Source organism: Bos javanicus, chromosome 5, assembly GCF_032452875.1.
Source record: "Bos javanicus breed banteng chromosome 5, ARS-OSU_banteng_1.0, whole genome shotgun sequence".
Taxonomy (NCBI): Eukaryota; Metazoa; Chordata; class Mammalia; order Artiodactyla; family Bovidae; genus Bos; species Bos javanicus.
This window is the reverse complement of record NC_083872.1, coordinates 12,543,248-12,553,170: the sequence shown is the minus strand read 5'-3', so window position 1 is coordinate 12,553,170 and position 9,923 is coordinate 12,543,248. Positions and strand designations below refer to the sequence as shown.

Below are 9,923 nucleotides of genomic sequence, written 5' to 3'. Positions count from 1 at the left end.
CCTCTCACACATGCTCAGTGATTAAATATTTAGATTCACAGCAAGTTCTTGACACCACCATAAAAAAGCCCACATTTAAAAGAACTTCAAAGTGCAGTAAAGAGCTCAGAAAATCAAATATAATCTTGAGAGACACTGCTAATACATAGGAAGACAGTATAGTATATATTTTAATTTTTTGTTGTTGTTGTGTAGATTACGTATACTGAGCTCTCATAAATGAAAAGAAGACATATGTTCTAAAAAAATACCTGTCAAAGTATCCTAGGTTTATATGTATCACATTATTTCATTTAATAATGGCCTCGATTTGAATTTTGATAAAAAGAATTAATAGAAATCTTGGGCTATTTTAGGAGTTTATCTGTGGCAAGTTTTTCTCAGTTACAAGGAAATATTTAATTTATACACTTTAATTGTTATAAAAGATGCTAGACAAGGAAGACAAAAGACCAAACATCAATAAATGCTACATTTATAACAAATGTAATTATATTTATACAGATATAATTTCTGTCATTGGACGTACTATTTCACATACATAAAACAGATGGTATGTAAGAATATATTTGAACATCTGCCCATTTAGAAATATTATGTCGCTTTATTAACTTTTACAATGCCTTTTTCAAATGGGTCAGCTGGAAAGCCTAAATAGTTGTTGTCTTTTTAAAAAATATTAGTTACAGATAATTTTTAGAATCAACTCGATGTTTTATCCATTTTAGGGTCCCCCGTTATTTGTTTAGCTTCATTTCAGTTGTTAAATTAAAATAATTAATTGTGTAATTTTTGTTAGGGTGCTTTTCTTGTTAAGTTCTGGACTACATGAGAGCTGAGACTATGTTTCTTGTTCACTATACTATACTTAATATTTAGTCCAGTGCTTAAAACATAGATCTGTTCAAAAAAGATGTTCTTACTGAATAAAGGACTGGATGACCGGACTGGCAGTGGGCAAACTACGGCTCAACTCCAGTCTGCTGCCTGCGGTCCCTGCCTGCAGGAATGTTTTTTCCATTTTTAAATAGAGCTGCTTTTCACATGCCTAAGTAGTGTCTATACAGTAACCTCAGTTTTACCTGTTGGTCATAAATGCTACAGGATTTACTACAAAAAGACAAAGACAGTTTTCTGATGCTGATCTAGATCTGCACTGCTCCATAGGAGTCGTGTGATAACGGCAAAGCTCTGTGTCTTAGAGGGTAGCCACAGACCACATATGGCCATTGAGCACTTGAAATCTGTCTGGTGTGAGTGACTGAATTTTTTTTATTTCATTTTAACTAATTTAAATACTCCCATATAGCTAGCAGCTAGTGTGTTAGATGGCAGCAGATCTAGAGATACAAAAGAATAAACTTCATGTAAATACAGCAAATCAGCAAATAATTACTTGAAGATCAAGTATATCCATGGAGAAACATAAAAATATGCACTGATTTAGCAATTTAGTTGGCTTTTCTGGCAAAAAAACAAAAAGAATGTAAAAATAAACTAAATTATTTACCACCAGTTCATTAAAACAACCAATGTTATGACAATACAAAGGCACAAAGGTAAAAATTAATTCATTTGATAGTAACACAGAAACTCATTTAAAATAAGTGGTGGTTCTTTCCTTCTATGAACTGTGGAATGGAAAAAAAAAGAACTCTTTTCGATAAGGTAGGTAACATTAATGTTCTATTAACAAATAAAGAATATTGCTTTTATGAAGATTTTAAAGCTTTTCTTTGCTCTATTTGCAAAGAAATTCTTGAAATACATAGAATTCTATTAAGGCAAACCATTCTGCAGCACATTAGAAAGACATTAGAGCCTGTACACAAGTAAAAACAATGATATAATCAGATGGTATCCTCAAATAGATAGCATTAAAGTAGGCATCGAGAAGTAAAGATTCAAATTGCAATGTGAAGTTTACAACATCCACATTAACAAATGATTTCAAGTCTTTAAATTGAGAAACTCTTAAAAGGAAATCTGAATTATGTGCTACTTAGGATTGAAATTGTTTGTTGCTGTTGAAATAAGCTAAAAAATGTTAAAAATTGGAGTAATCTTTTCTTGCTTATGCTGTTTCTGACATGTCTATGTATGAAATAATATCTCCCTGAGTAAAATTACTTTGGCTGCCCTCTTATATTTCAAATGATTTTATCATTAGGGAAAAATCTGAAAACACAGTAACAAATAATCCCTTAATGCCTTTCCTGGCTAGCAAGTAATCTGTCAAAACAATCCAATTTCCAAATAGCATACAAACCCAATAAGATACTGAGCCAATACATCTGTTCTTCTCTGTATTTAGAGTACAGACAAATGCCTATTTTCATTTTAGGTGGAAAATCCTGATTTTGAATTCTCTAACATGACACTTTAGCTCTAGTAACAAAATATTTACAAGTTCTCTTTGATAAAACTTTAGAATTTTTTATAAGTCAGGTTTTGAGATACAAATCACATATACAATAACATTCGCCTTTTTTAAGGGCAGTTTGAAAATCTGACACACATGCAATTGTGTGTTCACAGCCAAACTAACATGTGTAACATTTGCATCACTCTAGGAAGTTCCCTTATGACCCCCGTAGGCAATTCCTCCCATCACCCACAGCCCAGTGGCAACCAATCCAATCTGCTTTGTTTCTACAGCTTTGACTTTTCTAGAATGTTGTGCCAATGTCATAGATACAGCATGTACGGCATGTGTCCAGCTTATTCTGCTCGTCCACTTACAGCAATGCTTTTGAAATTCACATATATTGTTGCTGTTATCAGTAGCTCATTGCTAGCTGTTGCTGAGAAGTATTCTATTGTATACTGTAAAACCACAGTGTTTTTATCTATTCTGCTGACGGGCTTTTGGCTACTAGGAATAAAACTACAATTAACATTTGCTGTATGGACCTCTGTTTTCATTTCTCTTAGGTAAACATCTATGGAATTGTTACTAAGTATGGTAGGGAAAACCACTAGACCATTCAGGTATGACCTAAATCAAATCCCTTATGATTATACAGTGGAAGTGAGAAATAGATTTAAGGGCCTAGATCTGATAGATAAGAGTACCTGATGAACTATGGAATGAGGTTCGTGACATTGTACAGGAGACAGGGATCAAGACCATTCCCATAGAAAAGAAATGCAAAAAAGCAAAATGGCTGTCTGGGGAGGCCTTACAAATAGCTGTGAAAAGAAGAGAAGCAAAAAGCAAAGGAGAAAAGGAAAGATACAAACATCTGAATGCAGAGTTCCAAAGAAAAGCAAGAAGAGATAAGAAAGCCTCTTCAGTGATCAATGCAAAGAAATAGAAGAAAACAACAGAATGGGAAAGACTAGGGATCTCTTAAAAAAAATCAGAGATACCAAAGGAACATTTCATGCAAAGATGGGCTCGATAAAGTACCGAAATGGTATGGACCTAACAGAAGCAGAAGATATTAAGAAGAGGTGGCAAGAATACACAAAAGAACTGTACAAAAAAGATCTTCATGACGCAGATAATCACAATGGTGTGATCACTGACCAAGAGCCAGACATCCTGGAATGTGAAGTCAAGTGGGCCTTAGAAAGCATCATTATGAACAAAGCTAGTGGAGGTGATGGAATTCCAGTTGAGGTATTCCAAATCCTGAAAGATGATGCTGTGAAAGTGCTGCACTCAATATGCCAGCAAATTTGGAAAACTCAGCAGTGGCCACAGGACTGGAAAAGGTCAGTTTTCATTCCAATCCCAAAGAAAGGCAATTCCAAAGAATGCTCAAACTACCGCACAATTGCACTCATCTCACACGCTAGTAAAGTAATGCTCAAAATTCTCCAAGCCAGGCTTCAGCGATATGTGAACCGTGAACTTCCTGATGTTCCAAGCTGGTTTTAGAAAAGGCAGAGGAACCAGAGATCAAATTGCCAACATCCGCTGGATCACAGAAAAAGCAAGAGAGTTCCAGAAAAACATCTATTTCTGCTTTATTGACTATGCCAAAGCCTTTGACTGTGTGGATCACAATGAACTGTGAAAAATTCTGAAAGAGATGGGAATACCAGACCACCTGATCTGTCTCTTGAGAAATTTGTATGCAGGTTAGGAAGCAACAGTTAGAACTGGACATGGAACAACAGACTGGTTCCAAATAGGAAACGGAGTTCGTCAAGGCTGTATATTGTCTCCCTGCTTATTTAACTTATATGCAGAGTACATCATGGGAAACGCTGGACTGGAAGAAACACAAGCTGGAATCAAGATTGCCGGGAGAAATATCAGTAACCTCAGATATGCAGATGGCACCACCCTTATGGCAGAAAGTGAAGAGGAACTCAAAAGCCTCTTGATAAAAGTGAAGGAGGAGAGTGAAAAAGTTGGCTTAAAGCTCAACATTCAGAAAACGAAGATCATGGCATCTGGTCCCACCACTTCATGGGAAATAGATGGGGAAACAGTGGAAACAGTGTCAGACTATTTTTCTGGGCTCCAAAACCACTACAGATGGTGACCGCAGCCATGAAATTAAAAGATGCTTACTCCTTGGAAGAAAAGTTATGACCAACCTAGATAGCATATTGAAAAGCAGAGACATTACTTTGCCAACAAAGGTCTGTCTAGTCAAGGCTATGGTTTTTCCTGGGGTCATGTATGGATGTGAGAGTTGGACTGTGAAGAAAGCTGAGTGCCGAAGAATTGATGCTTTTGAACTGTGGTGTTGGAGAAGACTCTTGAGAGTCCCTTGGACTGCAAGGAGATCCAACCAGTCCATTCTGAAGGAGATCAGCCCTGGGATTTCTTTGGAAGGAATGATGCTAAAGCTGAAACTCCAGTACTTTGTCCACCTCATGTGAAGAGCTGACTCATTGGAAAAGACTCTGATGCTGGGAGGGATTGGGGGCAGGAGGAGAAGGGGACAACAGAGGATGAGATGGCTGGATGGCATCACCGACTCCATGGACGTGAGTCTGAGTGAACTCCGGGAGTTGGTGATGGACAGGGAGGCCTGGCGTGCTGCGATTCATGGGGTCGCAGTGTCGGACACGACTGAGCGACTGATCTGATCTGATGGTAAGTATGTTCAATTTTGTAAAAATCTGCCAATTGTTCTCCAAAATAATTGTGTCATTTGCATTGCCACCAGCAATCTTTAGAGTTCCGTTGGTTTTCCCCAAGTTAGTAGTATTAATCCATTTAATTTTAGCCATTCGAATGGGCATGTAGTGGTTATCTCCTTTTAGTCCATTTTTCCTGATGATTAATGATATTGAATAGTTTTACATGTGTTCATTGCTATTTGTATGTATTTTCTGGTGAAATATTGTGCAAATCTTTTGCCTCTCTTTTTGCTGAGTTTTTATTTCACTATTTATGTAATCTGTCTACAAACTCCTCATTAGCAATGTGCTTTGCAAATATGTCTTACCAATCTGGGTCCTGCTTTTCATTTTCTTCTGAAGAGCAGACATTTTACATTTCATGAAGACCAATTGTCAAATTTTTCACTTATGGCTTACGGTTTTTGTTTTTCTAAGAAACCTTTCCTTAACCAAAGGTAACAAATATTTCCTCCCACATTTTATTCTAGAAGCCTTCCAGTTTCCTCTTACATTTAGCTCTAAAATTCATTTCAAATAAAGTTTTGTATGTGACATGTGGTAAGGGTTGAGATTTTCTTTTTTCATTTTGATACCTAATCGTTGATTAGCACTTCTTGTTGAAAAGAGTACTTTTTTTAACCCCTTGAAAAGCTTTGACACCTTTGTCAGAAATCCACTGACTATATATGTGTAGATGTATTTATGAGTTCATTACTTGGTTCCATTCACCTATATAACTGCTTTTAGACAAATTATCACACTCTTGATTACCATAATTTTATAGTAAGCCTTGTAAAATTTAACATTTTAAATAAATAAAGGAATAGTTATATCCTTCATAAAGCTAAGTACTCCTGAAATCGCTGTTTATCACACAGTGTAGTAGAAGTTTGTGCTGATTTGGGAAGATATCTTTCCTCCAAATATGGAAGAGTTGCTATTCATAGTTGTTATTTTAGGTGCTCTGTTTTCCTGTGTTTCACAGATTGAAGGTTTAGCCAATGCAGGGGATCCACAGGTAGAATTTAGGTCATCCGTAATCTTGGATCTTGAACAAAACTTACTTCTATTTTCACTAACCTCTGACTGAAATTCAGTGTTTCCTTCAATTATAAATGTGGACAGCAAACTTCAGTAGGACTGGCAGTATCTGAAACTGCTGCCAAGGGAAGGTGCAGATATTTTCATGCCCTATTGCAGTTGTAACCCACTCCCGTGTTCTTGCCTGGAGAATCCCAGGGATGGCGGAGCCTGGTGGGCTGCCGTCTCTGGGATTGCACAGAGTTAGACACAACTGAAGTGACTTAGCAGCAGCAGCAGCATTGCAGTTGTGGCTGATGTCTTCAGGTATTTCTTACACTGGCTATTACTTCAAAATCACAGTGGCTTTCAGACCTGCTACTTAATCTTATTATTTAATAAGTAATAGAAAAATACATATTACTGAAATATAATTTTAAAAAACTTTGTTGTTAACTATCTCGATATGATTAGTTTCCCTTGTCAAATTATGTATTTTGTTGTTGTTCAGTTGCTAAGTCATGTCCAACTCTTTGCAACCCCATGAACTGCAGCATGTCAGGTGCCTCTGTCCTCCACTATCTCCCAGAGTTTTCTCAAATTCATGTCCATTGAGTTGGTGATGCTATTTAACTAGCCCATCCTCTGATGTCCCCTTCTCCTTCTGCCTTCAAGCTTTCCCAGCATCAGGGTCTTTTACAGTGAGTTGGCTCTTTGCACCAAATGGCCAAAGTATTGTATTTCACTATATATTTTTAAAAATTGCTTGAGAAATGGCCCAAGGGGTCCTTGGCACAGAAATGGTTTACCTCTGCCCTCTGTATTCCCATTCACAAACTTATTGCTTAGGCTGTCCTCCAGCCTGTGTGGTCCATTCAGAATGTCTTTAATGCTTCCATTTAGAATGTTGCAGTATTGCCAGCTTTGGGTTATTTCATCTTATACCATACATAACGATGATGTATAACATATTATATATTGATAATTAAACTGAGACTTTAAACATGTGAGACTGGACAATGCTGTATGTCAGAATCTGGAGAGTTGATGGTTTTCTTGTGGCTCTTGCCTTTGAGTCAGTTCGCCCCAGAATTGAGGGCAGATAAGGAAGGAGGCATGCCAATACTGCTCCTGTGCTCTCACGACCACATGGCAGTGACCTAGATGGTGCTCTGGCCCCTTGCTGGGGTGGTGGTGGAAGTGTGGCAGAATGTTCAGTCCAGTTCAGTTCAGTCACTCAGTCGTGTCCGACTCTCTGCGACCCCATGAATCTCAGCACGCCAGGCCTCCCTGTCCATCACCAACTCCCGGAGTTCACTCAAACTCACGTCCATCGAGTCGGTGATGCCATCCAGCCATCTCATCCTCTGTCATCCCCTTCTCCTCCTGCCCCCAATCCCTCCCAGCATCAGAGTCTTTTCCAATGAGTCAATTCTTTCCATGAGGTGGCCAAAGTACTGGAGTTTCAGCTTTAGCATCAGTCCTTCCAATGAACATCCAGGACTGATCTCCTTTAGAAAGGAGTGGTTGAACTCCTTGCAGTCCAAGGGATGCTCAAGAGTCTTCTCCAACACCACAGTTCAAAAGCATCAGTTCTTTGGAAGTGTGGGCAGAATGTTAGCTCACAGTAACTGACACACAGGAGGACACCTCGAGAGTGAGAAAGTGTTAACCAGACAGGGAAGAGACTCACATCGAGGAAACTTGTGCAAGTCTGAGACTTAATCTGCCTGCAGGCCTGTGGCAGCAGGATGGCTAAGGGAGGAAACAGGCATTGCCTGCCTTCCAACTCCCCCAGCTCGTGCCCAGGAAAACGATCTTCCTCACAATGCAGAAATCAGGTGGCTTCCCACTCTTGAGGAGAATGCATTCAGCTTGCATTCCCCATTTTATTCTGGCAGGTGAATATTCCTTCTCTCACGTCCTTCCCTCCCCCAGAAGCTATTCGGTGCAAAGCCCGTGGCTGATGGAGCCCTTTTGGAAGGGCCCCTCCCCATTCCCTGTGCCTTTTTCATCTCTGTCCTCCACCCAAGAGCTCTCTCAGCATGCCTCCTGGGCTTCAGCCAGTTCCTTCCCTCCTGCATGAGGGCGTGACACACGAGCGGGTGCTTAGACACCACAGTGCACACGGGAGGGACATCCGGGGACAGACTCACAGTCCTAGTCTCTCCTTCGGCACTTCAGCCCAGGGATCCAGGCTAGAGGGGCGGCAGTCTTCTCCCACCTGGGTTAAATGAGCCATTTATTACATCCTAAGCAGAAATTATTGAACTGTTCTTGAGCATTTCTTCAAGCCGGCCAGCAGCAGGGGCTGCTCAGCTAGTTAGGGACTACTGGACGCTCCGGCAGTTTTAGCAGTGGGGACAGAGCCTTTCCAGTCCTTTGTGATGGGCTCTATTTTCACCTTGCTTACCAGGATCTCAATGGATCAAATCCCATCCATGCATCTCAATAAGACAGGGGTGCAGATGAAAAAAATCTGTGTTTTTGTGGGTTTCCATGTAGTTCAGGAAATTGTTTCATCTTGCTCAGTTATCATTATGAGAAACAGGCTGCTCATCTTTGAGGGGTTTCCACTTCCAGCTGCCAAAGAGATACTATACTTTCTGAGGAAAAGGATGGTGCCCTTTTTTGCCCTCTGCAGGAGAGATTTTTTTTTTTTTCCTTTTTGGAGGACATTTTAAATTATGACCATAAAATTTCATGACCTCACTTATTGGGTATTATTCTTTTTTTAGAGAGAGTAAGCTGGTCCCCACCACCCCACCACCACCCCCAGAGGATCAGGGTATTCATTTCCTTCCTTTCCTCTACAGCATGTTCTGGATGCTTTCACTGCTAGGCACAGGACAAACAGTAAAAATGATAGATTTCCTGCCCTTCTAGGTCGAACAGAGGAATACAAACATTTTAAAATTAAGTGCTATGATATTGATGCTGTCACAGTCATCTGTGCAGAGGAGAGTTGGGGCGTAATAAAAGGCTAGGGATTTAAATGTGGGGGCAGGCTCATAAATACTGAAGAACAACACAGGAAAGTGTTGACAGGAAGAGAAAGGGATGTTAGCCTTTCTGGAAGAAGGATCCAGGGGAGCAAAGTCCAGATGGAGGCAACACTTGATATGCTGTGGGAGTTGCAGAAAATCTGAATCATTTGCAACTGGGGTTAGAGGGAGTGCAGAGAAGGACTGTGTGAATGAAGCAGGCAGGGAAGCGTCATGAAAGAACTGGATGCCATAGCTTAAGAGTTTGGGTTTTCCTGTAAGAAAATGGGAAAGCCACAGAAGAGTTATAAGCAAGGGTAGAAGATTGATGCCAAGGAAACCAAAAGGGCAGTTATGAGGCTCTGAGCTTAGAACAGTAGCAGTGGGACTGGAGAAGAGGAGCAGTGATGAGAAACGTTGGAGGCTGAATGACTATGACTTAACGTTCATTTTTCTGGGCTCCAAAATCACTGCAGATGGTGACTGCAGCCATGAAATTAAAAGACACTTACTCCTTGGAAGGAAAGTTATGACCAACCTAGACATCATATTAAAAAGCAGAAATATTACTTTGTTAACAAAGGTCCGTCTAGTCAAGGCTATGGTTTTTCCAGTGGTCATGTACAGATGTGAGAGTTGGGCTATAAGGAAAGCTGAGCACTGAAGAATTGATGCTTTTGAGCTGTGGTGTTGGAGAAGACTTTTGAGAGTCCCTTGGACTGCAAGGAGATCCAACCAGTCAATCCTAAAGGAGAACAGTCCTGGGTGTTCATTGGAAGGACTGATGTTGAAGCTGAAACTCCATGAAGCTGAAACTCTTGGCCACCTGAT

The 9,923-nt window shown here is 39.9% G+C and overlaps 1 protein-coding gene across 1 annotated transcript in view; it reads right to left on the bottom strand.

Annotated features, from left to right (window-relative positions):
* Window positions 1-458: 458 nt before the first annotated feature.
* Window positions 459-9,923, bottom strand: part of METTL25 (methyltransferase like 25) — a 135,495-nt gene continuing 126,030 nt past the window's right edge. The window contains exon 13 of the mRNA XM_061415649.1: window positions 459-1,631. The gene's annotated coding sequence lies outside the window, so the exon portion shown is untranslated. The remainder of the gene's footprint in view (window positions 1,632-9,923) is intronic.